Source organism: Myxocyprinus asiaticus, chromosome 39 (genome assembly GCF_019703515.2).
Source record: "Myxocyprinus asiaticus isolate MX2 ecotype Aquarium Trade chromosome 39, UBuf_Myxa_2, whole genome shotgun sequence".
Classification (NCBI taxonomy): Eukaryota; Metazoa; Chordata; class Actinopteri; order Cypriniformes; family Catostomidae; genus Myxocyprinus; species Myxocyprinus asiaticus.
Genome location: NC_059382.1, coordinates 6,977,807 through 6,983,806, shown reverse-complemented (window position 1 = coordinate 6,983,806; position 6,000 = coordinate 6,977,807).

Below are 6,000 nucleotides of genomic sequence, written 5' to 3'. Positions count from 1 at the left end.
GAGGGGGGTTGCAGGAGGTGTTGGTGTTTGTGTGAAGTGAAGATCAGAGTGGGTGTGGGGTGCGAGATTGGGCCTTTCAAATCTGCAGTAGAACACATTCAGGTCGTCAGCCTGTTGTTGGTTCCCTACAGGGTTGGGGGTAGGAGTCCTGTAATTTGTGAGATGTTTCATGCCACTCCACACTGATGCAGGGTCGTTAGCTGAAAACTTGTTTTTCAGCTTATCAGAGTATCTCCTTTTAGCCAATCTGATTTCCCTGTTCAGTGTGTTCCTGGCCTGATTGTACAAGACTTTATCCCCACCCCTGTAAGCATCCTCTTTGGCCTGATGAAGCTGCCTGAGCTCTGCTGTAAACCACGGTTTGTCGTTGTTGAACTTTAAATAAGTCCTAGTAGGAATGCACTTATCCTCACAGAAACTGATATATGATGTAACAGTATCTGTAAGCTCATCCAGGTCCATGGCTGCAGCCTCAAAAACACTCCAATCTGTGCAACTGAAGCAGGCTTGTAGTTCCTGCTCTGCTTCATTTGTCCATCTCTACAGTGCTAAGTACTGGCTTGGTTGATTTTAATTTCTGCCTGTAGGTTGGAAGAAGATAAACCAGACAGTGATCAGAGGGTCCCAAAGCTGATCTAGGGACAGAGCGATATGCATCCTTTATTTTTGTGTAATAATGTTCCAGTGTGTTCCTGTCTCTGGTGGGGCATGTGATGTGCTGTTTATATTTGGGCAGTTCACGTGTGAGATTTGCTTTGTTAAAATCCCCAAGAATAATAATAACTGAGACTGGGTATTGTTGTTCCATGTCTGTGATTTGATCAGCCAGCTATTGCAGCACTGTGTTCAAACAGGCGTTTGGCACGATATACACACTCACCAGAATAAACGAGGAAAACTCTCCCGGCGAGTAGAAAGGCTTACAGTTAATAAAGAGTGCTTCCAAATTAGGACAGCACATCCTCTTTAACGTTGTTACATCTGTACACCAACTTTCATTGATAAAAGCATGTTCCACCGCCTCTCATTTTCCCTGTTAATTCCGTGATGCAATCCGCTCTGAACAGCTGGAAGCCTGGCAGATGTAACGCGCTGTCCGGAATGGCTTCACTCAGCCAGGTTTCTGTGAAGCACGAGGCAGCAGAAGTTGAAAAGTCCTTATTTGTGCGGGTGAGGAGATGTTGTTCGTCCATTTTGTTAGGAAGAGAGCGGAGATTTGCTAAGTGAATACTTGGCAGCGCTGTTCGAAATCCCCGCCGATGGAGTTTGACCAGCGCACTGGCTCGTCTTCCTCGCCAGCATCTTCTGAACAACAAAGCCACGCTTTTCCAACTAAAATGTCTAACAAAACGCCTGGATATTCAAAATGTATCGAATATTCATGCTGTCGAATGTTCAGCAGTTCGTCTCTGTTAAAACTGAATGGAAAAAGATTACTAAACACAGGACAAATAGTCTTGTTAAACTGGTCACATCAGACACTGAAAACCACTTTTGTGTTGGAGTGGGGCTATTGGGCATATGGAACTGAACCTTATATTTGTGCAACTTTAGGTTTCTTTTCACAACTAAACCTGGTAATACAAAGTGCCTTTGTGAAACTCTACGATCACCGCTCTTCACCCTGACCAAAACATTGTCATTTACCCTGTATATAGAGGCTTTATGACTTCCAGACAAAGTCATTCGTCTTGTGCAGCGCTGTGCTGCCTTTTGTGCCCTTCTCCTAATTTTCATTCGGTTATCCTCAAACAAAAGCCTATGCTTTTGGGTAGGCAGTGTTTTGTGGGTTGGTAGACAGTGTTCTTCATGAACTTGAGCTGGGGAACAGGTTAACCGATTGGACAGTCTATGACTTTTTCTTCCATAGTACACCTGAAAAGGAGACATCCAACTTAAAACCTCCTTTGGGTCTTCATTCATTATCCTGGCATAAATTGGTAAATGCTTGACCCAGTTGACTCCTCCTTGTTGATAGTTAACTAGGTCATACATAATCTTTTTCCTCAGTGCACAGTGGCTCCTCTCAACTTTACCCTGGCTCTGGGAATGATATGGCGAGCTCTGAATTATTTTCACCTGAGGGGATTCCATGAGTTTTCGTACTGCACCTCTGAATTCCTTTCCTTGATCATGTTGTAAAATTTTTGGTGGACCATGCTCAGAGTAAATGTCCTCAAGATGTTTGGCAACTTCAGTGCTGTGTTTACTCTTCAATGGTCTTAGCCATATGTATCTGCAAAATGCATCTATTATGGTCAGGATATACTTATATGTGGCTTGGCCATGCGCTACTCCATTTGCCCATGTCAAGAAGGTCAATCTGGTGGCAATCTTGAACTGTTTTGGCTGTAATGGATTTTGGAATAGGTTTGTTTTCAAATATCATCTTATGCAGATGGTAGCGTCTTGACCTGTCCAATATGTCTCGTACACTAGCTCTACTGATGCCAGAGTATTCTTCTCTAAGGTGTATGTTCAACTTTCTTGCACCAAAGCCTTTTGTTTTCATCAAGAATTATTTATTCTTAATTATAGAGTTTTTATGTATATAAATCATTAATCTGGCCAATTTGAGTCAGATATCTATAATCCCTAAAGTTGTCTTGATACATTAATCTTTTTGTGCACCTAATATTTATTGGAAGCCTTATTACAATCAAAATCAAATCAAATCCCTTTATTGTCACTCAACCATATACACTAGTGCAACAGTGGGTGAAAGTGTTGGGTGCAGTTCCAAGCAACATAACAGTATGACAATTACAATAAATATCTGATATACACATAACAGTTTACACAACTTGTTACACAACACAATATGCAATATACACCTAATAATATACAATATACAGTATACACAAAATAAGAAGACTGTATGCAATAAAAATACACTGGGGCTGTGTTCTCTGTCTTTTCTCCTGAAAACTGTAGATATAAATTATATAAACCTATCTATAAGGCACGGTCACCCTTGGATCTATAGCGGCAATGAGGAACATTCAATAGAAGTTGATCAGAAGACCTGAGCGCTCTGGTTGGGGAGTAAGGGTGTAGAAGGTCACTAATATATTGGGGAGCGAGACCAGATAGTGCCTTGTAGACAAAAATCAGATTTTTAAAATCGACCCTGAATTTCACTGGAAGCCAGTGTAGAGATGCTAGAACCGGGGAAATGTGATCCCTCTTTCTTGACCCTGTTAAAAGCCTAGCTGCCGCATTTTGAACAAGCTGTAGGTGGGATAACGCATTTTGGGGCAGACCAATGTACAGTGAGTTGCGATAGTCTAACCTTGATGAAATAAGTGAGTGGATCACAATTTCCAAGTCTGTATGGGAAAGAAAAGTTTTATTTTAGTGATTGATCTCAGGTGGAAAAAGCTACCCTTGACAACAGCACTGATCTGCTTATTGAAAAGTAATGATGAGTCTAAAATCACTCCAAGACTCCTCACATGATCTTGTACATTCGACGACAGAGGACCTAACTGGGCAACCAGGTCAGGTAAAGAGGACATGGAGGAACCTAAAATCAGAACTTCAGTTTTGCTTTCATTTAATTGTAAGAAATTGTTTGCCACCTAATGTTTAATATCTTTGAAGCAATTTAGGGCATTCTCAGATGAACAATTCTTGTCTACACTCACTGGGAAATAAAACTGGGAATCATCAGCATAACAGTGATAAGATATGCTGTACTTATTAAAAACAGAGCTCAGAGGAAGCATATACAATGGAAATAACAAGGGTCCTAAGCTTGACCCTTGAGGGACACCACACTCTAATTGAGCTGAAGTAGAAGAAAAATTACCTAAATTCACAGAGAATGTCCTTTCTTTTAGATGGGAGGAAAACCACTTGAGGGTCATCCCCTGGATGCCGACCATACATTCTAGAAGACTGAGGAGTATATTATGGTCGATTGTGTCGAACGTGGCACTGAGATCTAATAAAACTAAGACGACAGGTTGTAATGATATACATAATGATGATTTTTGATCCTACAAAAGGGACTGTTCCTCAATAAGCATCATGCTCAACATTTTGCTTTTCATTTCCTTGTTTAAAGCATATGATTACACATTTCTACATATGATAGGTTTAGATAACTTTGAAAAAGCCCCAGTGATTTATTCAGTCAACATTTGTTTGAAGAAAAGCATACTCTAATAAAAATATTTTTTCACAGGACAAGAAATTTATGTACGGTGTCTGAAAACAAGCCTTTCTCCAAACCTCGTATGCCATCACCAAAGAGGTATAGTGCATTTTAACCAAATATCTGAACTTTTATTGCATTGAACGTAACCTGGCAAAGAATACATTTTAATCAAGAATGTCATCTTTTCTATAGTGGTAGTGTAGACTATAGCATCTATAAAGGGTTGTTAGATTTAAATGTGCAAAAACTATGATGTTTATTTAAAGAAAAAGTTTCTAGAAAATAATAATAATTTAAAAAAAAGAACTCTGCTTGTTTCTTGCCTTTGCCAGAATAAATCAAATAATACGATGTAGATTTCGAACTAAAGTCTATCAACAGTCCTAACACTAAAGAATACGTTTAGCTCTCAGTTTGCCCTGATAAAGACTTTAAGTTATTTATAAACTCTAATTTTCTCCCATGCACCTCAGCCAGCCAAAATCCTGCTCTGCATGTGAGTATAAACTCATCTCCACTATTGGTGTATCACACTGTAGAAAACATTTTTAGGGTCATTGAATATACAGATGCCACTAAGTGTTTTTGCACATAGGTGTCCTTACATGTGTTAATATAAGTGATTTCTCACCACAAATTTAACTAAAACACATTGCTTTTGAAACAGGGTGGGTGAGTAACTCAGCAGAACTCAGATGCTTGACATTATCAAGAATATATTTTGCATATTGGAGGTGTAGACACTGAAGCAAGAAACATATAATGCATCATGAGGAAAATGTTCTTAACTTCCTTCTGCTAAGATATAGGAAAAAGACACTTTCTCTCACTTCTATTTTCTGTTTCCTCTCTTGCTGGTAGGTTCTCTTTCAGTTCGCTTTTATGTGCAGGGTTTTTGCAAAATAAGAGACAAGTTTTAGTATGTTAAGTTTTAATCTTACTGTATTTTTGGACCTCTTTCATGTCTGATATACAATGCAAGCCCATGGGGCCAAAACTTCCAAATTCCAAAAAGGACAGAAAGGCAGCATAAATGTAATCCACACATCTCTAGTGGTTTAATCAGTGTCTGCTTCCTCAGCTTTGACACATGCAGAGAGCGCATGTACAGTGCTTGCACATGCGTCAAGCATGAGAGAGTGTAATCAAGCTTTGAGTCATGATCGGCAAAAAGAGAAAAGCAAAGAGTCGGCAAAGAGTTTTATAGTGAAAAATGAGTCATTTTGGTCTGTTTTTCTACCAGAATTTATCGTATCGCTTCAGAAGACATAAATAAAACAACTCAAGTCGTATGATTACCTTTATGCTGCCTTTATCTCCTTTTTGGAGCTTGGAAGTTTTGGACCCCAAGGACTTGCATTGTATGAATATAAAAACATCATACATCTTTGATAAATCTTCATTTGTGTTCTGCAGAAGAAAGAAAGACCTATCTGACCTACGAGTCTGAGATGGCATAAGGGTTAGTAAATGATGAGGGAATTCTAATTTTTGGGTGAACTATTTCTTTAAATCATCAGCAATGATAGCTGAAGGTGTTTAATTTTTAAAATGACTAATCCATAACATGCTACATGCTTTTAGCCCTTTTCCATAATGAGGCAGATCACAGCATTGCCTCGTTCCTGTGTGGTGATACCATGCAGTTTCGAGATTAAAGAAGAATATGTCACCTGACTTCGGGTTCTTTGGGTCACCAAAAATGGTGGCTACATGTTCCAAACTGGCCAGCACTATGTCTTAGACAACTTCAAATGCTGCACAAGACTTCTTGGGAACCCAGACGAGCAGATCTGTACTGTGGAGATTGATAATGTGCAAACGCATGATAATGGACC